The 23,980-nt window shown below is 40.1% G+C and overlaps 1 non-coding gene across 1 annotated transcript; it reads right to left on the bottom strand.

The window, feature by feature from the left end:
- Positions 1-22,691: 22,691 nt before the first annotated feature.
- LOC111767106 (U6 spliceosomal RNA) lies at positions 22,692-22,798 on the bottom strand. The gene has a single exon (XR_002798999.1). It is a non-coding gene; the product is annotated as a U6 spliceosomal RNA (small nuclear RNA).
- Positions 22,799-23,980: the final 1,182 nt, after the last annotated feature.

The raw sequence follows: 23,980 nt of genomic DNA, 5'->3' as shown, positions 1-23,980 counted from the left end.
TTCAGGGCCTAATTTGCTCAACTGCCCCAACGCCCCGGGAGCCACCCTTTCTCTCGAGGGATAGAGTTCCCTCTATTTGGTGGCATTATTCCTCCCCAGGATGTGGGTCCACCCCCACTCTCACTACTTGGGATTCTACCCCTTGGTGTCACCCACTCTGGCAGAGTGAGCATTTAGACATTCTCCAGGAGCTCGTCTTGCATCAGACCCTCCTCTCCGCGCATTCTAAACAGGTAACCCTCTTTATTACATTTTGTTATGATTTCTCGGCATTTTACTCTCCACCACCTCCAGTCCCTCTCCTATGTTGGTATGCTACCCCTCCCTCCCCCCATTTTGGGCAACGTTACCCAACCGTCCCACCCCAGCCACCCTCAAACCCGTAAAGCCCCAACCATAGGCAACCCCTTGCCCCCATTTTATCTCTTCTTTGTGTTCATACTTACCACCATCTCATCTTAAATTCTACCCCTGCAGACAACGTTTCATATCCTTCCTCCATTCTCTGATTTCCTGTAAGCCTATCTTTCAGTCTCTTGCTATCTAGGGCAGCTTGTTTATTTCATATCATTGAGGTCATGTAGTATTTGTCCTTCAATGTCTGGGTTGCTTCACTCAACATAAGGTTCTCAAGATTCATCCATGTTATCACATGTGATTGTAGTGTCACAAAACAAATATTGAACACTAAGTTAAACCATGGACTATAGTTAATAGTATAATTATCAGAATGTACTTTCATCACTTGTAACAAATGTACCATACCAAGGCAAGATATTATTAACAGGGTGGTATATGGAAATCCTCTACTTTATGCATGATTTTTCTGTAAACCCACAAATTCTCTCATAAAAATAAATAAATAAACAAGTCCTCAAGAGCACACATTTCCATATTAGGTAGATTTTTTGAGAAAATAATATTGAGGAGATGTAGATTAATGAAATTATTGTGACATAAAAATAAATAGCTACACAGAAATGACCATATGTGGTGAAATAACTATCATTTATGAAAATCATAAACACTATGAAGAAATTAAACATAGTATGATCTCTGAGACTGTAAAATAAACTTCCTAGGAAATATCAGGGGTCCTCTTGAAACATTTAAACTTATATATGATTAAAGGAGCTTAGAGTGGTTGAGCTTAATTTTCCTTTTCTTAAAAGAATAAAAAGTAGAAAATGTATCTATTTTTAATTATTTGGTTTATCTGTATTCTTCTGTCTTTTTTGCTTGTTTTTCCATGACTATCAGAATTTTTCATCCTTCTTTTTCTTGCCTATTATTTTTCTCAAAACAGGATCATTTATATATTTTCATTTCTGTGCCTTAGTTCCTTTATATGATAATACTCTGAGGTAGAAGTAGAAGAAAACAAAAACATGGAATGGTTTAAGGGTAAAGGAGGTTGGGGAACCAGGGTGAGTAGAACTCTGGTCCTTATTTCCCTCATTATTTCCTGTCATCTTTTCTGTATGTCAACAAGAATTTAAACACCATTTGAAGTACAGTCATGAAATCTTACTGATCTTTGGCCTTTCCATCTCTGGAAAACTATAAGGTAACTCAGGTTGCATTATTGTATCTACCTAAGAGTCGCCTAGTAACCCTTTAATTTACAAACTCAGAACACTGAATATACAATTCTCTTTTTTAGTCTTAACTATACAAAGACAGTGTTAAGAGGCACTTGGAGTAGAGATAATTATAGATAAAATAAGATGATAGTTTTCAGTACTATAAAAGCCTTGTGAGTTATACAACTTCACTAAAAATCTTTCTGGGATATTTCTAACTAATTATTTCTCCATTCACATGTTCCTTTTTTTCAACCTCACTAGCTATCTTAAAAGCTTTTTTAAAAAATTTTCAATTCATTCATTATATAATTTATTAAAATAGCAGTGAATTATAATACCATATAATACATAGCTATGATTTTTAGATTTCTGGATTTTACAAACATATTAATCGAGAAAAATTGAGAAACTATTATACTAAACTGGTACGGATTTACAAACTTCAAATTTTGTCAGTGAAGAGGCTTTGTGTGTTTGTGTGTGTGTTCTTTTGTTTTGTTTTTTAATTACCATTTCCTGCTACTCATTCATAAAAGAAAAGGGGAAGAATAATTATAGAAAAAAAAACAGTCCTTTGAATTACATAAGTTTAGCTTCATGAGATGTTTATGATATTATGTTCTTATTTTTCATTTTTCTGTGGATTTATTAAAAATTGGCATTGGTGTGCAGAGCAGGCATCTTAGTTTGGGGTCCCCAGAAGCAAACTCTGAGACTTGGGACTTGAATGTATCATTTATTTGGGAAGTGATCCCAGGATATTTCAGCTGGGAAGGAAGGAAGGAAGGAAGTCAAAAGAGGGTATTAATGTTAATGAGCAGGTTACTGCTATGGGCAACTGGGGCTCAGTTCTACTGGGGACCTCAGGAGACAGCACAGGAACCACCTGATAAGTGTCACACTTGAGGGACAAAGAATTATGGTTTTTATCAATCAGTTCCCATTTGCCATTGATTGAGGGCTGCCCTTAGGAGCAGCTCCTCTTTAATACCTCCACACAGCCTTATGTGCCATTTGAACATCTCCCATGGTTAGAGAAATCCCTCAAGTTGATAGTCTCTGGGTCACTTGCAGTAAGAGGACATCAGCGTGCCAAGAAAAGTTAGTGTCAAGAGGGTACTGACCGTACCTACATCAGCATTTGAGAATCATTGTTATAAAGTATTTATTTTAAACATAGGTACTTTGGAATGATGTTTGTTGTACTTGAGCCATTTTATATTTAATTCTTCCAACTCTATGTCCTACTAAGGCTACTATTATTTAACATAAATGGCTCAGAAGCTTATCCAGTGTTAATCATGAAGTGACTGGGATGACAATTCAGACTTTCCCAGTAATGCATTTTGTCACTAGAGCAGTACTGACCCGAGGGCATGGTTTTCTAATATTGTTTATTTATTGCTTGATTCCAAACATATTTCCTGATTTCTTTTTTTCTTTAACTTCTGTTCTGAACTAGTTAATATAATAAAAGCAAAGGTGATTATGAACTAGACATAAAATAACTCATTGACAACCAAGTGGGAAAGTTGTAAGAAAAGCTGTCATGAATATTACAATTGTTTTTTGGTTTTTTGGTTTTTTGGGGTACCAGGATTAGGGATTGAACCAAGGACTTCGTATGTGGGAAGCCAGCACTCAACCACTGACCCTGAGTGGGTTTTTTGTTTGTTTACTTGTTTTTTTTTTTTTTTTTTTTTTTTTGTTAGGAGGCATTAGAACTGAACCCAGGACCTTCCCATGTGGGAAGCAGGCACTCAACAGCTGGAGCCAATGCACTCCCCACAACTGCATTTTTGAAGAAATATTTTGATGAAGTTTTATTTCATTTAAAATCATCAGCAATTTATGCCTTTACATTTGTAGGTAATTTTATTTTTAAAAGTGCTTTCTTGGGCATTATTTCTTTCACAACTCTTAAAAAGTATGACTATATTATTGTCCTCAACTGACAGGTCTGTAAGGTTTTTGAGTTCCAACAATCTGAGGTGTGGTCAATTCATCTCAAGTGATTTAGGTTTATTATAAGGCTTACTGGGGAAGTAAGGCAAGACAAGAAACTGTCCCACAATAAAATGTACAGTCTCTTATGGAACTGTAATATCTTTTATTGTTTAGGATCCAGGAGCAGCTCTAGGGAACTAACAGGCTCTCTTGTGGTCATGCCTGACAAATGAGGATCCTGTTATTATCTCTTTCAGTACTGGCACCATTCCCATGACTCAAGTGCTCTGTAATTGCTTTGCTATGTTTCTCATATCACAGTTCCTACTTCTACTGATGTCTCTATCCCCATCACCCACCACTGCTCTTTCCACACCTCTCTATCTTGTGATTCCTGCTTACTCACTGCTTTGACTACTTCTTTGTTTGCAGTTACCAATATTTATGAAGTGCCACAGATATAACAATAGGCCAAAATAAGCATGGTCTCTTCTCTCAGGGAGGATACCAGATAGGAAGACATTTAATCTACTAGCCACATAAATAAATGCAGAATTGAAAGCTAAGATAAATAATATTAGGGAAAGAAAAACTAAACTAACTTAAATTTTTTTATAATTTCTACAGTCACTTAGCAGAGTCTTGATTGAGTGTTCACAAAGTGTTACAGTCTAATAATAGAGACAAAGAAAATCAACACCAAATGTAAGATGTTGCAACAAATAAACTGTGTTTTAATCTTGCTCTGCCAATTCTAGCTCTGATAGTCTGTACAAGTTACTTAACCTCTCTGAGTTTCAGTTTTCACATCTATTATGTGTATGGATAGCAATACCCATTGGCTTAGGTTGGGCTCCCCCAGAAGCAGGACTTGAGACTAGAATTGGAATGTAAGCTGTTTGGGAGCTGATAGCAGGAAGCCCCACCTCTACAGAGAGGAGAATTCAGATAGCGACTGGCAGGAAGCTAATGAAGGGAATGCCATCATAAATGTAACCTTGGTAGGCAAGAGAGGCTAAATCCCTCTGGAGAACTATGGGAAACCAGGTAAAATATGTCTCAGAATTATCCCACATGAAGAACAAGGAGTCAGAGGTCCTTATCCTCCAACTCCCTTTGCTTTTCATGAAGACTGCTCTTGGATTCATTAACTCCCTACACATCTAAACTGCCCCATGCTAACTGGCAAGAGAAAACTCCCAGAAAGATAGTCTCCAGATAGACCAAGGCTATCAACCAGAATGGTGAGTAACAAGGGAATATAGGAGAGGCTCTGAGAGCTGCTACACTTACCTATAGGAGGGTTTTGTGTGTGTGTGTGTGTGTTTTAAGAGGGTTTGCGATGACATAATAATGAAACAAAGTATAAGTGTAATAATCTGTCACAATTGATCAAAGTATTTTTGAGAGGATGATAGATATACTCATGAAATAGTAACAATGCCCTATAATGTAAATTTCAATATATAATTGTTAACATCAGTAGTATAATCAGTGCAATGGTAATTCAGAAAAATCAGATAATTTGTGCCTTGGAGTAAAAGGACAAAGTTTTTTCTTCAAGTGCTATTAACTTTCACCATTAAATGCTTTAATAGTGAAAGAAGAGGGTCTAGGTTGCCCAAGAAAGAAGATAAAAAAAGGTGAAGAGATAAGGTGAATGTGTTTTCTGTGGTAAAGAGTGAAGAAGCCAGTCTTACTATAGTAGAAAATTTGTCATTAGAATAGAAGATGAAGGTGAAGTTGTAAGTTAGGGAAAAGTTGTGGATAGTCTTAAAAGCTATAAAGACATTTGGATTTTATCTTGAAACAAATAGGCAATTGTTGAAGATTTTTGAATACAGAAGGCCACCAAGAAAACAAAATTTAAGAATGAGCATCAAGTTTTAGATCTTTAAAAGGATATTGGAGTTCATCTAGTTTAAGTACTACCAAATGAAAAAGGCATTTCTAGAAAGTCTGTGACTCTGTGTCAGTTTGAACATTTTCCATGATTTGACGTTCATAAGATATAGCATTAGCTGTAAATGTTAGAAAGTGGTTCCCTTTACTGAGTATAGAAATGTGCTTCTGGCAACTTCTTCTCAATGGTCCTAGTTTATGTTTCTAAACCTGTATTAAATAAATATGCATGAAGATAACTAAGTTCTCCATGTGAAAAATTTTAGTTCCTTTCAACATACTTCAAATGGCCAGATATAGCCTTATCTTGCTCCCAATCTTCTGGACATGCTCCATTGTCATTGTCATTTGGTCATGATAACTTACATAGAAGGTAAAGTTATATTTTGACAAATTTTATGTCTCTTGTCCCAAGTTTCTATTAATAAAGACTAAAATTGTGTATGTCCTCATCTTAATCTTTTGGTAGTATCTAAAAGTGGACACCTCCCTCTTTCTTGAAACATATCTGTTTCGTAGCTTCCAAAACACCCCACTTTCTTAAGTCACTGGCCTCAGACTTCTTTGCCAGATGCTTTCCCTCTTTCCAAGTTCTAAATGTTGGAAGTACCCTTGGTTTTCTTCACTATCTATTCTCTTCCTAAATTGTTTAATCTAGACCAATGGTTTTGAATACCAAAGATATGCAGATAACTCCCAAATTTATATCTCCACCACCAAGCTCTCTTCTTCACTCAAACTGTCCCTTGACATCTTCACTTGAATATCTCATGTCCAAAGCAGAATTCTTGACCTTAGTACACCAAAAAACTCCTCCACCAGTCATATAGTGGCCAAAATTCTAGGTAACATCATTGAAACCTCTTTTTCTCTTGCAACCCACATTTAATTATCATCATCAACATGTCCTATCAGCTCTGCCTTCAAAATATATCCTGTATCTGATATTCATTTCAATCTTTACTACCTACCACCAGTCTCTTACCTCAAATTCTCTTACCTAACCTCATCTCTTACATACCTAAACTTACCGATACTAACCTTACCTAAACTTCTTCATCTCCTACCTAAACGTCTACAACAGGTTCTTTTACAAGTCTTACCCCTTCCACTTTTACTGCCCTGGCTTATTGTCCACACATCATCCAGAATGACCTTTTGAAAATATTAATCAAATCATTTCACATCCCGTTTTTATACTCTTTCCATGACACTAATAATAAAATGCAAACTTCTTCCCTTGGTCTAGAAGTCCCTACATAACGTGGCTTCTGCCACTCTCTTACACTGCAGCTTCTACTATACACCCCCAACCCATTACCCTAGTCCTATAATATGGAACATTTTGCCATTTCTTGAAAATACCAAGAATCACCCTACACCAGAGCTTTCTGATTTATGGTACGTTTGCCTGAAATACCCTTCAACAGAGTTTTGCCTTGCTTCCTTCCTTCCTGCATTGAAGTCTATTCTATTGTCATATCCTCCATAAATTCTTCACTGACCACCTTAACCAAAAAGTCTCCACCTTTAACACTTATCTCTTTGACTTTCCTTCTTACTGCTTTTCAGTGCCTGAAGTTACAGCCTATCTTTATTTGTTTACTTGTTTATTAACCACCTCCATAAATTGTTAAAGCTTCTTGAGTGCAGGGATTTCTGCTTGTATTAATGTTTATATCATTCTTGTTGTAGTAAGTATTCAATAAATCTCTGTGGAAAGGAGAAGGAATGAAAGAATAGAGGGGAGACAGGAAGGAAGGAAAGAAGGAAAGAAAGAAGGAATTAGATTTCTTGGTCATAATATCCCACTATTGAAAATCATTGAGTTATTATTTGAAGTACTTTCCCCATTAACTTCCATCTAGTCAAGTCTCCCCAGTGCTATGTTTGTGCAGCTCATAGTATTTAATCTGGTGCATTGTTTTAGTTTGGGTATAATGTTCCAAGCTTTCAAGATTCTTTTTAAAAATCCAGATTACGTAATCCAATATATTGACTTCCGCTTTTTCAGCATCCAATTATGTGAAAAGTGAAGCATTTATATAATCACTCAAATCTCCAGTAATACAATGAACATAACAAGTACAAAGCTAGCAAACTCTCTGTGTAGACCTGAATCTATTATTGATTATTACTTAGGTATATTTATTTTTTATTTATTTTTAAAAGATTCTTAATTACATAAAATGTTACACAAAAAAATATAAGGGATTCCCATATTCACCCCTCTCCACATCTGCCACTTCCCCCATATATTAACAACTTCTTTCATTAGTGTGGTACATTCACTGTAATTGATGAACACATTTTGGACGATTGCCACTAAGCATGGATTATAGTTTACATTGTAGTTTACACCCTTTCCCACTCAATTATGTAGCCTTGTTATATCTTATACCCATGTATGTTATAAATGATTTTGAAGAATGCCTTGCTAAATTTCAAAAATTCTCCACAACATTTTTTCTATCAATTTAATAACCTTATCAAAAACAGACAAAACTAAGGAGAGTTTTGCTATGAGTTTCCTTATGGTGAACATAAATAATCATTTTTTCCTATTCGACGCTCAGAAACAATTGGTTGGGAGCAAATGTGGCTCAAGCTCACCTGCTTTCCACATAGGAGGTCCTGGGTTCAGTTCCTGGTACCTCCCAAAACAAACAAGCAAGCAAGCAAACAAGCAAAACAAACAAACAAAAAAAACTAACTCAGGGGAGCTGATATGGCTCAGTGGCTGAGTGTCAGCTTTCCACATAAGAGGACCCAGGTTCAATTCCCCATACCCAAAAACAAACAAACAAAAAACCAACAATGACAACAATGAAAAAAACAATTGGTTTATAATCCATACTAAAGTTTTGTTAGGCATTAGTGTATATGTTATGCATTTCTGTAAATCCTGATTTTTCTTTCTGTTTTTTAATAATTCCAAATTCTACTCTGTACCTTGTGGGGAGCCGCCCGGAGCTATGTGCATTTGCAGTCTCCAGCAACAACGCGGTTTTCATAAGTACGCCTACTCCACCCCTGTGCTTCCGCCTTCTTTTTCCCCTTTCCCCAGTTTCCCGGGCAAAAAGTGTCGTGCCTGCGCAACAAGATGTTGAAGCCATGACCAGCATTGAAGACTCGCAACCTATAGCAAGTGGTGTAACAGCATTTTATTGCCTTATATGGAAGAGCCGCTTCATCAGCCTATCACCCCCTGCTAATACCCTCCCCTTAGTATATATTCTGATGCTCTACCCTCAATAAATGGAGACTTGATCAGAATCCTGTCTTGTCTCCGTTTCTCTCGCTTCTTGTCCCCCAATTCCCACTCCCTCTTTCAGGTGCCGGTTCATTTGACCTGTGGGCCGGGTCAATTGGCACCCAAACACAGGGACCTGAAAACGAGGGATCCAGTGAGGAACGCCGGCAGACAGTCCAGCCAGACCAAGTATAATGTCCAGAAATCAAAAAGGAGAATCAGAGAGTAATAAGAGGACACTGCGAGGGAACCTGCCTCCCGGTTGCAAAGCCTCGGTAAGTGATTGGCGAATATGGGACAAGCAATGAGTGAGCATGAACTTTTTATTAAGAGCCTTGGAGAGGCGTTAAAGGCGAGAGGAATATAGGTTAAATTTAAGGAGTTAATAGAATTCTTTAGATTTTTGAGAGAAGTCTGTCCGTGGCTTCCTCAGGAAGGGACCATAAATGAAAGGTGATAGAGTAGAGTTGGGGATGCTCTACAAGACTTTTATAAAACCTTTGGCCCTGAGAGAGTTCCCATAACCGCTTTCTTCTACTGGAATGTTATCAATGACCTCTTTGCGATCCGCCACACCAATGTATTGGCTGCACAAGTAGTTGCTAAAGGCGAGGAACTCCTAGCACAGGACAGGTCTAAATCCCCCCCAGCAAAAAGTCCTGCTAAATACCACTCCCCCCCCACTCAGACTCGGTGTCTATTAAAATAGATAGTGATGATGAGAGTGCCTCTTTCCCTTGCAAAAATAATATCTCTAAGGGAAGAGCTGGCTCTAATCAGAGGAGGAGAGTTATTAGTAATCCAAACCCTAACGCCCCATGTACGGATTCCGATAACTCCAACCCTGAGGCTGAAGAACGCTCTGTTGGTTTCCGCCCACCCTCATATGCATGCCCCACTTCTGCCCCCGCTAGCCTAGACCCCAATGCAGATCTAAAGTTATGGCTCTCTCTTTTAAAAGAGAGAAAGGATCTACAATCTCAATGCGCAACTCTGCAGCATCAGCTCAACCCCTCCTCTAAAAAATCCCCTAACTGCCAACTTCCGCAAACCACCCCTTTTTTCATTCCCTGTTATCGAGAGGCCTGGGAGCTCTAATGAGGCTGGTGAGGGGAGCGAGGTTGTTGTTGAACCTGAGTCTGAGCGCATCTATAACCCTTTCCCTTTCAAAACCTTGAAGGAGCTTAAGTCCGCGGTCACCACCTATGGCCCTACTGCTCCATACACCCTCTCTCTGTTAGAACACATTGCTGATGGGTGGCTCACCCCCCATGACTGGCACACCCTTGCCCGCTCCGCTCTCAGTGCAGGAGATTATCTCCTCTGGAAGTCAGAATATTGTGAGTTTTGCAAGGAAACCGCACAGCGGAATCTCAGAACTGAGAATGGGTGGACCGAGGACATGCTTCTCCGTGCAGGAGATTTTAAGCAGAACTCAAATCAGTTGCATTATGATGCCAGACTTTTCGAACAAGTCAGTGCCGTAGCCCTTAAGGCCTGGAAAAGACTGCTTACCAAGGGACAATCCCTTACCTCCTTAACTTCTATCCGTCAGGGCCCCGAGTAGGTAGACTTTGCACCGCTGCTGAGAGAATGTTTTGTGATGCAAATACTGATGCTGACTATGTAAAACAACTTGCCTTTGAAAATGCTAATGCAGCCTGCCAAGCGGCTATCCAGCCCTATAGAAAAAGGGAAAATCTCTCTGGCTACATTAAGCTTTGCTCAGACATAGGCCCCACAAAGCAGCAGGGCCTGGCTATAGCTGCTGCCATAAGGGAGGCCACCTCTGAACAGGCCCAAGCCTTCGCCACAGCCTTGAGAGAAGTGCTTCCATCCCCGATGCCCCGTGCACCTAGGGCCTGTTTCTCTTGCGGCAACCCTGGCCATCTAGCCAGAGATTGTCATCGCCGCCCCCTGCTAGCCAAAAGCCACCCCCCCTTCCCAACTCCTGCCCCCATTGCCACAGGGGCAGACACTGGGCTAGTGGGTACAAATCAAGAACCGATTCTTCAGGTCACCCACTCCCTCCTTATCAGGGAAATGGGAGGAGGGGCCAGCCCCAGGCCCCGACAAACAATCAGACTTACGGGGCAATCAGCTTTGTTCCCGCCAGTGGCAATCTATTTCTGACCTCTGTAGAGCCACCTCAGGGAGCGCAGGATTGGACCTCTGTACCTCCTCCCGCACAGTACTAACACCGCCTATGGGAGTTCAAGCCCTGCCTATAGGCATGTTTGGCCCACTACCAAAAGGCACTTTTGGCCTCATCACTGGGCGAGGCAGCTCCCTTATTAGTGGCCTCCACATTTCCCATGGAGTTGCGGATAGTGATTTCACCGGAGAAATAAAAATTATGGCTTCTGATCCAAAAAGCATTATTTCCTTCCCTGCCGGACAGTGGGTCACTCAGCTACTAATACTCCCCATAATACCCACCAACAACACTGCCATTGATAGTGACCGCAGGGATAGAGCATTTGGCTCCTCTGATGCATACTGGGTACACCCCATCACCACCCACAAACCTACTATGTCTCTTTGGCTTGACGGTAAACAATTCGAAGGCCTAATAGATACAGGGGCAGACTTTACCATCTTAAAAAAGGCTGATTGGCCATCCACCTGGCCTCTTTCTCCCTCCTTAACCAACTTACAAGGCATTGGGCAAACCTGAAACCCCGAAAGAAGTTCCAACCTCTTGACTTGGAAAGATAGGGAGGGAAATCAAGGAACTATACAGCCCTATGTCCTCCAAGGGCTCCCTGTCAATCTGTGGGGATGAGACTTACTTGCCCAAATGGGACCCTGTATGCGTAGCCCCAATGATATAGTCACAGCTCAAATGCTTTCCCAGGGATTTAAGCCAGGAAAAGGCTTAGGAAAGCTTGAGACAGGCATTACTCAACACATACCGGCCACAGGACACACCCACAAAAAAGGCCTGGGAAATTTAGCCTAGGGGGTCGTTGATCTTCCTGTACCCCATGCAGACCAAATCACCTGGCTTTCAGATGAACCTGTATGGGTCGATCAATGGCCTTTATCCTCAGACAAGCTACAGGCCACCCAGCGGTTAGTGCAGGAACAGCTAGCGGCAGGACATATTACAGAAAGTGACTCTCCCTGGAATACTCCTATTTTTGTCATTAAAAAGAAATCTGGAAAATGGTGATTATTGCAAGACTTAAGAGCATTAAACAAAACAATGATACCTATGGGAGCCTTGCAGCCTGGTCTTCCAACCCCTGTAGCCATCCCCTTTGGATATTATAAAATTATCATAGATCTAAAAGATTGTTTCTTTACTATCCCATTACACCTGGCTGATCAAAAATGCTTTGCATTTAGCCTCCCCTCTGTGAATTTCAAAGAACCTATGAGGAGATATCACTGGAAGGTTTTACCCCAAGGCATGACAAACAGCCCTACCTTAAGTCAAAAATTTGTGGCTGCCGCCATAAGAGAAGTAAGGGCAATGTGGAAAGACCTTTATGTTATTCACTACATGGATGACATTTTAATGGCTGGTAAAAAGGAGCAAGATGTCCTAACATGTTACCATGATATGAAAACAGCCTTAAAGGCACATGGGCTTCAAATTGCCCCTGATAAAGTACAATTACAAGACCCTTATACCTACCTGGGGTTTCATATGGCAGGAAATAAAATAACCACCCAGAAGGCCAACCTCAGACTAGATAGACTAAAAACTCTAAACGACTTCCCAAAGCTCTTAGGCAACATAAATTGGCTCTGTCCCTACTTAAAATTAACCACAGGAGACTTAAAACCCCTACTTAACATATTACAAGGAGACTCTAACCCCAACTCCCCTAGAAGTCTTACTCCAGAAGGACGCCAAGCCCTTAAAATAGTCGAGCAAGCTATACAATCACAATTTGTCACTACCATGGACTATAGCCAACCCTTGTTTTTTGTCATATGTAAAACTTCTCTCACTCCCATGGCAGTATTCTGGCAAACAGCCCCCATAATGTGGGTGCACTTACCCACATCACCCGCTAAAGTAATTTATCCTTACTACCAAGCTGTGGCAGATATTGTCCACCTAGGGAGAGAACAAGGCAAATGTTATTTTGGTAAGGAACCTGATACCATTATTCAGCCCTATACTAAGGAACAAATCAGCTGGCTGTTGCAGACAACTGACAGCTGGCCTATTGCTTGTGCATCTTATGCCAGACAAATAGATAACCATTACCCCAATGATAAGCTACTACAATTTTTGAGTACGCATGACTTCATTTTCCCCTTCACCACTTCTCTCCAACCCATCACTGGAGCCCTATCAGTATTCACCGACGGGTCCTTCTCGGGAATGACTGTTTATGTCTTTAATAACAAAACTGTCCGGTTTCAAACCCACTCCAAGTCTGCGCAGCTTACAGAGCTACAAGCTGTCATAGCTGTATTCTCTGCATTCCGAGATGCCTCTTTCAATCTCTTCACAGATAGCACTTATATAGCTCAGTCAGTCCCTTTGCTTGAAACTGCCGCTCAAATAAGGAATGTCTCAGAAGCGACAACCTTATTTACTCAACTACAATCTCTTATTCAAAAAAGAAATCATCCCTTTTTTATTGGTCACCTTAGAGCTCATTCCAATATTTCCGGTCCCCTTACCCTAGGAAACCATTTAGCTGATCAAGCCACTCAGCTACTGTGCTATGTTAACCAGGGCATGCATAACAACTCGGATAACCTTAACAAGGCTATTAAAGCTCACCAGTTATATCATATTAATGCACATACTTTAAGACTTATGTTCAAAATTACCAGAGAACAGGCTCGTCAGATTGTTAAAGGATGCCCTTCCTGTGTAACCCTTTTACCTACACCTCATTTAGGAGTGAATCCTTGAGGTCTCATACCCAATGCCCTCTGGCAAATGGACGTAACTCATATTCCTGAATTTGGTAATCTAAAATATGTGCATGTTACTGTTGATACCTTTAGCAGCTTTATTTTCACCACCCCACAAACAGGGGAAGCAGGAAAAAACATTATTGTACATGTGTTAACTGCCATGTCAGTATTAGGAATCCCACAACAAATAAAAACAGATAATGGCCCCGGTTATACCAGTCACATGTTTGCCACCTTCTGCCAACATCTGGGCATAAAACACATCACAGGCATTCCATATAACCCCCAAGGCCAAGGTATAGTCAAAAGAGTGCATCTGTCTCTAAAAAACATCATAGAAAAAACAAAAAGGGGGAGTGGTACCCCATTAAAGGATCCCCCAAAAATCTATTATCCCACTCTCTCTTTATTCTAAATTTTTTAAGCTTAGATCAAAAAGGACATTCTGTGGCTGACTGCTTCTGGCACCCTAATACCGGCACAAACCATGCCACCATCCTATGGAAAGACCCAATGGATAATACCTGGCATGGACCCAATCCCATCCTAATATGGGGCAGAGGATCAGTTTGCGTCTATTCCAAAGAACTAGATGCAGCCAGGTGGCTGCCGGAACGATTGGTAAAACAAATAGATAATAACAACCTATCCAGGGTAGAGAACTCTCCCTGAGATGAACTCTGCTTTCTTGCAGGAGAGCAACCAACGCTAAAACCCATGCGGCTGTACAGCCCCCCTGGAATCCTTCTGTGACGCTGGCACTCCGAGTCTTTAGTACAACCTAAGAGTGTATCAGCCAACGCCGCACACCACATCTGCCAACGCCAGCTGCTTGCGACTGAAGAGCCCATCCTTGCTTCAGCCCCCTCATGTTTCTCTCTCCCCCTCTTGCTTTCACCTCCCCAAACCTCCATTATGAAACCGCAGTAAGAGAATGCGGTGCATACCGCACCTCCCTCTGGCCTCCACACATTATAACCAAAATGGGAGCACCCTGACTGCTGTCAGTGGTTCTCAAATACATATGAACCCTGTCAGGTTCTGAGGTGATGAACTGGATAGCCAATGACGGGCAACTGGGCATGATCGGTTCCGTGGCAGAGCCACCTAAGACAGAGACACAGCCTTTCACCGCTGTTGCATTTTCCATGATGGGTAAGGCAATCCGCCTAACCATTTGCACGCCCCAACCTAAGACAGGCACAGTTCCCCCCAGACTCAGGGTGCTTCATAAAATATAATAAAGAAGGGGGACCTGTGGGGAGCCGCCTAGAGCTACGTGCATTTGCGGTCTCCAGCAACATGGCAGTTTTCATAAGTACGCCTACTCCACCCCTGTGCTTCCGCCTTCTTCTTCCCCTTTCCCCAGTTTCCCGGGCAAAAAGTGTCACGCCTGTGCAACAAGATGTTGAAGCCATGACCAGCATTGAAGACTCGCAACCTATAGCAAGTGGTGTAACAGCATTTTTTGCCTTATATGGAAGAGCCGCTTCATCAGCCTATCACCCCCTGCTAATACCCTCCCCTTAGTATATATTCTGATGCTCTACCCTCAATAAATGGAGACTTGATCAGAATCCTGTCTTGTGTCCATTTCTCTCGCTTCTTGTCCCCCAATTCCCACTCCCTCTTTCAGGTGCTGGTTCGTTTGACCTGCAGGCCTGGTCAATACCTAATAACATCTCATTTTATTTAATCCTGTCAACAAACTTATGAAATACATATTATTTTTTCCGTTCAGAAAATAAGAAAACAGAAGTTTTCAAGTTTAACCTATTTGTCCAAGGTCACACTATACCACACTACTATTCTATTATTCAAATCATCTACCCAGTACCTACCTTCTGGTTTCTTTTATAATCATTACAACATATCAAATTTATCAATTAATCCCTTATCATTCTTTAAATTCTTTCAGTATCCTAAGATGTAATTTTTATGAATCTGGTTGTTGGAGCCCATTCAAAGCAGCCATGCTCCCTCTTAGTATTCTCTTACTTAACTTGGATCCCAGATTCTTCTTAAACTAATCTTCAATCAAATTATTCTCTAAAGTAGATTGAGGGAAGAATTGAAAGAATTTTGTGAATGAGGATGTAGGAAGCAAGAAAGAGAGATTTAATGCCTCTGGTATATTAAGCCTAAGAGAATAGGATATAAATAGGTAGATTATATTTCCAATCAATTGCTCCCAACTTATCTGTAAGAGAATTATTTATATCTATCCAGTGCCATGTGACTTGCAGGGCTTCCCCTCACTGGAGGATACGTTTCTGACCCACTGTAAGGTCTGGTCATATCATTTGCTTTGTCCTATGATATGTGAACAGAAGTGGTACATACCATTGCATATTTCTGCCAACAATTTTGCCGTAAGAATAGACAGTGTTCCTTTAGCCCAGCCATCAGAATCAGAACATACAAGGAGTAAAACCACAACCAAAATTGCCAGCTAGCATGTAATATGAGCAAGGAATAAACTAGAATTGTTTTAAATAACTGAGAGTTTGAGGATTATTTGTTACTCCAGCAAAGTTGAAGGGCAATAGATCTATAATAAATAGAGCCAAATAATAATCACGAGTAATGGTGATTTATATTATGCTAATAGATTGGAAAATGCTGCAAGTTCTAAGTCTAAAAATGAATTACAAATAAGCTACCATTTGGAAATAATGAATACTATCTTCCATAAAATTATGAAGAATTACTGAAGAGCAAAAAGGCTTTGGATTTGGAATCTGAATTATCTCGATAACTGTCGATATAGGTAAATCTAGGTTAAAAAATGCATGGATTTATCTAAAAAAATTTAACATTAGTGATAGACAGCATACACAATTAGGTTTGCATTTGGGGAAAGTATTTTTTATTCTTTTGGCCTGAAATATCAAAAGTGATTTTATATTTTCAGGTTGCTATTTCTCCATTTGCTTTGTTTATATATATATGTCCTAAAGCTAATGAGGGTTTCTGACTTTGTAATTTACTTTGTCATTTAGTATATATTTTTTTTATATCTTAATTTCCAGTAAGTTCTCTTATTTTGTGGAATACTTGAATCAACAGGAAAAATGTGTTAAGGATTTTTTGTTTAGAAAGTAAAAAATATAGTAGGTTGAAAAACAGATACAGTTCCATGTTATATTCCCAGTCAGCTAAAAATTTATGACTTATGCACATAGCCTGACTTTTTAAATTCTGATAACCTCAAGTAAAGTAATTAGTCTTTTAAGACTTGATATTAACAAAATCATGAGATGATTTTGGCCTAAAGTTTTCACAATGCATTATGTATTGATGTTCTTAATTCCCTAGCTTTCTGATTGAGGTCCTGGGCAATATACTGCTTATATAGTCTCCAATCTTAAGGGATAAAATTGTATTAATAGTTCATTTTAAAAAACATTGTTCTACCAAACCAATCATCATGACATCTCAGGAATAAATTCACCTAATTAAATAATTATTGTAATTTTATGTCATTATGCTTATTATTAATTTCTTCTCTTATCTATAAAGGCATAATATTATTTTGTTCTTTTTATAGGAATAAACATTTTGAGATTTGTTGAAGGAATAAAATCTGTGATTCATTTTCATTTATAACAATGTTCTTTCCCATATAATAGTTATTTCATTGTTAAATTGATTTGAAAATCTCCTTTTTATTACTAACATTTTCTTTCACTTTATATAGACTAGATAAATGTTTTCTATAATTTTTAAGACTAATCAGTTGTTCCATGTCATAAAAACACTACTTATAAATTACATATTTCTAAAACTTATGAATAAATCTTATATTCTGTAGTAGCAAATATCTCATTTTTTATTACTTTTTATATATTAATATTTTACTTATGTAACTAAAACAAAGCATTCAGAGAAGATAAAATCAGGCAATGCAATGACAAGATTAAAGATTCTACAGGGAAAAGACACAGTGATTGTGGCAGACCTTGTTTGTTTATCCGTAAACCTCCTTCCACCCTCTTTTTGTTGTTAACTGAATCTTAATTTTGCTCAGGATGACAATATGTCCAACCTGAGGAATGAATGCTATTAGGTCTAAGCCTGTCTTTAACAATCCTGTTTCCCTTTGTCAGACCATGGGTCCAGTTAGGTTCTTTTATGGCTTCTGTATTTGTGTCATAGATAAAAAGTCCTTCTCCATCACAAGACTATTTTTGAATATTTCCCATGTTATCTTCTAATACTTTTGTGGTTTCATTTTTTATATTGTTTAAATCTCTGGTTTACAATGGAATTAATTTTGGTGGAAGGAGTAAGGTAAGCATCTGCCTATTTTTTTTCCCTAGATTTCATATTTAGAGAATAAACTCCTAAATATAATTTTCTATTTCTTTTGTAGTTTGCTAAGGCTGCTGATACAAAATACCAGATATAGATTGGCTTTTATAATAGAGATTTATAAGGGTAAAAGCTTACAGTCCCAAAGATGTGAAAATGTCCAAATCAAGGCATCATGAGAAATGCTTTATCACCAAAGCTTTGCTGCTGGATCCTGGACTCTTGCTATGTGGCAAGGCAAAATGGCAGCTCTGCATCTGGTCTCTGCCTTCTTGTCCAGGTCACTCTCTCCCCAGGCTCAGCTGTGGGCAGTCAGTGCATGGCAGGGTTCTTCTCTTCGGCTTTGAGCTGCTCACTCCATGGGTCTAGCCTCTCAGAGGCCTCACCACACTGCTGTGCTCTTCTGATTTCAGCTTCTGGCCTTTGGGACCTCTCTCAGGCACTGAGAGCTTCTATCTTTCTGCAACTTCAGGCAAGCCTCTTTCACAGATGGCAGGGTGAAAATGGCAGTTGTCTTTGTGTGTTTATGCTTTCAGTTCTCAGTTTATATAAAACTCCAGAAGAGGGTAGAGACCTAACCTCACTGACATAGTCCAATCAAAGACCCTAAAGCAAATAATAGAAATGATGTAATCAAAGATCCCTTGGGAAACGGACTTTGGCCCAGTGGTTAGGGCGTCCGTCTACCATATGGGAGGTCCGCGGTTCAAACCCCGGGCCTCCTTGACCCGTGTGGAGCTGGCCATGCGCAGTGCTGATGCGCGCAAGGAGTGCCGTGCCACGCAAGGGTGTCCCCCGCGTGGGGGAGCCCCACGTGCAAGGAGTGCGCCCGTGAGGAAAGCCGCCCAGCGCGAAAAGAAAGAGCAGCCTGCCGAGGAATGGCACCGCCCACACTTCCCGTGCCACTGACGACAACAGAAGCGGACAAAGCAACAAGACGCAGCAAATAGACACCAAGAACAGACAACCAGGGGAGGGGGGGGGGAATTAAATAAATAAATAAATCTTTAAAAAAAAAAAAAATCCCTTAACTGAGTTCAATGCAATAAATGGGTCTCACACCCCATAGGCATGGTTTATTTTTAAGACAACATTTTTTTCTGGATTACACTGAAAACTTCAAACTGTCAGACTTTCCATGCATTTTGTTACTGTCTTTACTTTTTCCCCATTACATACTTATCATGTGTCCTGGTTTGAGTCTTTTGTGGACCCCAGAAAATCCTGTTCTTAAAGTGAACCCACTCCATTGTGGGTGGGGCCTTTTAAAAAACTTTTTAAAATTGAATTTTTTCATTCAGACATAAACATACATAAACAACAAGTGTATAGAAAAGTTGTGAACTTACAGAACAAATATGCCTATCATCATACAAGAGTCCCATATATTACCCCACTACTAACACCTAGCTTTGTTGTGAAACAATTGTTACAAACTATGAAAGAACATCATCAAAGCATTATTGCTAACTATAGTCAATGTCTTATATTTGGTGTATTTTTCCCCAACCCACCCAGTTACTGATGCTCTGTATTACTATTATATGCTTGTTATGGTTCATGAGAGTATATTCTCATATTTGTTCAATTAACAAATTGTCCATTGTCCACCACAGGACTCATTGTGTTATACCGTCCCATGCTTTGTGCAATCCATTCAAGTTGTACACATGGTGTGCGGTCACCCCTCGGGCTGAAGTGTGGTTTGCTGGCCTGGCGAGGGGAGCGGCCGCGGTAGGCCTAATTCCGCTGCCCCCATAATAGGGTGGTTGGTCGGGCCCACCGCCACCCCTGAAGGAAGCTCGGCATGGGCGCAGAGTGCCCTCGGGTCTCCCCTTCTCAGCAGCCATGCTTCCGCGGCCGCCCCTCCTCCCGGATGGCGCCACACGATGCCTGTGGGGTGGCACCCTTCTTCTTCCTTCTCCCTGCGCAGGCGCAGGGCGGAAAATTCCAGTCTGCCCTTTTCCCCTCCCCCGACAGCAGCAACAGCCAGGCGTGGGCGGAGAAATCCAGTCTGCCCTTTTCCCTTCCCCTGACAGCAGCAACAGCCAGGCATGGGCGGGAAACTCAAGTCTGCCCTCCACCCCAGCAACAGCAGCCACCAATCCCTAAACCCTGCCCCTTCCCCCAGCAACAGCGACAGCCAATCCCTAACCACCACCCCTCCCCCATCCAGTACCGCCCACTGACCTTTTGCCAGCAACCAATCAGAACAGGGTGTGGCTTCGACCAATCAGCCTTCCCCAGCCCCTATAAAACTGTTGCCTCTCCCTCAATAAAGTGGACTGGCGTGTTTACCTTGTCTCCGCGGTAGTTCTTCTGCCGTGCACCCTCCAGTCCTGAGAGCCCCCGACAAGGGCCTGGCCTCCCTTGTCCCCAGTTCGTCGCCTGCTTCTCCGGGCGACCCCTTCGTCGCCGGCTTCGCCGGGTGACCCCGTCAGCCGAACTGCACAACCCCTGTGAGACCGATCCCTCGTCTGCTGCTGGACCGACCCCTCGTCCCAAACGGGACCGACCCCTCGTCCAGAGCTGGACCGACCCCTCGTCCGCAGCCAGACCCCACCTCTACTGACCGAGCAAGCCGCCGCAATGGTGGCTCTCATATTTTTCACAGAGTGTGTTGTCATCACCTCAGTCAATTTTAGAATGTTTTCATTACTCCAAAAGAAAAAAAATGAGGCCTTTTAATTAGGTTCAGTTAAAGGAACTTTGATTAGATCATTTTGGTTAAGTACTTTGGGTAAATTACAGGACCCAGGGTGGGTCTTAATCCTTTATTGGAGTCCTACATAAACTGAGGGGAGGGGATAGAAGAGCCACCACTTTATTCTGCCATGTGAGAGAGGACTCCATGATCACCTGCAGCTGCAGACAGATAGAGAAACCCTAAGAGCCTAAGAGAGAAGCCAAGGCTAGAAGCAGTAAAGGAACCGGAAGCCAAAGCAACCAAACCCAGAGGAGAAGAGAGGGAGATGAGCTTCTTGAGGTACCATCAAGAGGTGAGGTGGGGGAAGCAAACAAGGCACAAGTGATTGGGCTCCTATCTATTGATTAGGAGGTCAAGGGTTCAATTCTCTCAGCCTCCTGGTAAAGGCAAGCTGGTCTGTGTGATGAGCTGGCCCATATGGAGAGCTGACCCACACAGGAGTGCTGACTCATGCAAGAGTGCTGACCTGTGCAGAATGATGGCCTGCATGGAGTGCTGGTCCCAGCAGAGAATTGGCACAGCAGGATGATGCAACAAAACGAGACAGAGGAGAGACAATAAGAGACGCAGCAGACCGGGAGCTGAAGTGGCGCAAGAGATTGAGTGCCTCTCTATCACTCTGGAAGGTCCCAGGATCAGTTCCTAGTGCCACCTAAAGAGAAGACAAGCAGAAACAGAAGAATACAAGGTGAATGGACACAGAAAGACAGCAAGCACAAAAAAGAAACAAACAACAAACAACAGGGGGGGATACAAACAAATTTTTGAGGGAAAAAAGGGCGAGGTGGGCTCAGCTTAGAAAGACATTCAAATCAAACAACAACTGGAATTAAATGTATCACTTCCCATATATTTGAAAATAACCCTTGTACAACTATGAAGGAGGAACAGCCTGAATGGAGGACAGTACACAATGGATCCTGACATCGGCAAAAACACAATGCCTTTCCATTACACCGATGTTGTCCCACAATACTCCTTTAGTGTGGCTGACTAGTTGTTATGAGTCAAAAATCACACCCCAATTTCTGGGACATTATGTCATAGCTTTGTAGCTATTTATTATTACTTTTGTGAACAAAGGGTCTTTCTCTACAGTATAGTTTTGAGGTATTAAGATGAATTTACAGTTCAAAATAAAATAGTATGCATTAAGCAATTATAGCCTTTAAGGACAACATGGTCCTCAGTAAGGAGCAAAACAAATGCAAAATAAATAAAAAATATGACCTCTGATTTCCATTTCTAATATACTTTGATTTGAAGTGAACTAAGACTGAAAAACCTTGACGTTCATTAAAGCCATGTTTTTATCTAATTCTCATTCAAATTAATTACCTGCTTCATTTTTATTCTATATATTTTTTCTTTTTTAAGTTGTAATTTATTATTCATACATGAACATACATAAACAATAAGTATATTGTAAAAGTTGTAAATTTACAAAAAAAAAAACATGCATATCATCATACTAGTTTCCCATACATCTCCCCAATATGAACACCTTGCATTATAAACCATGAAAGAGCACCATCAAAGTTTTACTAACTATAGCCCATATCTTATATTTGGTGTATTTTGCACCAGCCAAACTGATTATTAACAGTATTATCTATTTGCTCTTGTTCATGAGAACATTGGCATATATGTTCTGTTAATTATAGTCTATCAACCACCACTGGATTCCCTGTGTTAAACAGTCCCTTGCTTTGTACAATCCATTCAAAGTGTGCAATTAATGGCTCTCATTTGTGTTAGACTTGTGCTATCTTCACCCAAGTCAATTTTAGAACATTTTCATTACTCCAAATGGAAAAATTCCATGCCCCATTATACCACCCATTGTTGTCCCTTTGATTGAAATAACATCTTCTTGCCACTGTTGCAAAATATTACAATATTATGAACTATCGTTCATAAATTGCATTAGTTGTAATTTCCCTCTGTAGCACCATATTCTTAGCACTTTGTAAATGAAGAGCATTCTAACGTAATACTGTTAGCCAAATTGTCATCCACCACTGAAATCTCTACATTCTACTTCCCTGTATTATTCTATAGTTTCCTTTCAATTGACATTTACATCCATAGAAAAAATATGGAACGCTTCACAGATTTGCAAGTCATCCTTGCACAGGAGCCATGCTAATCTTATCTGTAACATTCCAATTTTAGGATATGTGCTGCTGAAGCAAGCACTACACTGATTCATTTTAATCAGAATTTGCTTCCACAAAAATGTTAATTAAAGGAACCAGAGGGAAGGGTTTGTGAACATGGTGTGGTTTGTTCCCAGATAGATCCCTCTTGTGGGTTATTCATGTCAAAATTTAAATCATGTGTTCTCTTCACCATCTCCTACCAAAATGAGGAGTAGGGTTAGTAAGGGGGAAGGGACCAAGAAAAATAAAAAACTGTTTTCATGTAATTCTACAAAGATGTAAATGAGAGGAACTAGAATAAGATTTGCTTGCTTTATATATAATAAAGAGGTAGCAAAACAAGGGAGGAATAGATAGGAGAGGAAAAAAAACAGTTTGAAACTGCGGAGGGGAGTGGTGTTTTGCTATTGTTGCTTGTCTTAATTTGTTTCATTTGGTAGGCAGAGGGAAAAAGGGAGTTGGGGAAAATATGATAGGTAAAGATTTCCATGAAGTTTTTAAGGGTGACTGGAATATATATTATTTTTCAAGGTTGCTTTCAGAGTTATATCTAAGTATCTTGCATTTATTTTGATGTGCTTCCATGTTGACATAGGTTTGAATTTGAAAGAAAGTAGGCCCAGTTTTTTTTGAGTTTCCTGTTTACAGAATGAGCTACACTTAAATTATTCTGAAGCATGTTTTACTGCTGTCCCTTAAGGCTAGGATTGTAAAGATGTTAAAGTAAATTAATTTCATTATTAGTGACTCAAATGTTAATTAAGATTAAATCAAGATATTGGGAGGAGACTTCATATATCAAAATATTCCAGCGCTCATTCATTTTTTTCACTCTATCAAGGATATGGTGTAATGGAAAGATCATAAACATTGATTTTACCTAGAAACACTTACTTGTGTTTCAGATCTATCATATACAAGCTGGGTAATTTTAAGTGAAGTGAATCAACCTTAATGAACTTCTATTTCTATGTAAGTAATTTCAAGGACCATGTTTTTTTTATGTGGCCTTTATTATGTTGAGAAAGTTTCCTACCTTTTGTAGTATTCTCTCAAGAAGGGCTGCTGTATTTTGTCAAATGCCTTTTTTGTGTCAATTGATAGGATCATGAGATTTTTCTTCTTTGATTTATTAATGTGGTGTATTATGCTGATTGATTTTCTTGTGTTGAACTACCCTTGCTACCCTGGTAAAAAAAACCATTGGTTTGTGATGAAT

This window comes from Dasypus novemcinctus, chromosome 2 (genome assembly GCF_030445035.2).
Source record: "Dasypus novemcinctus isolate mDasNov1 chromosome 2, mDasNov1.1.hap2, whole genome shotgun sequence".
NCBI lineage: Eukaryota > Metazoa > Chordata > Mammalia > Cingulata > Dasypodidae > Dasypus > Dasypus novemcinctus.
This window is presented reverse-complemented; position numbering and strand designations above follow the sequence as displayed.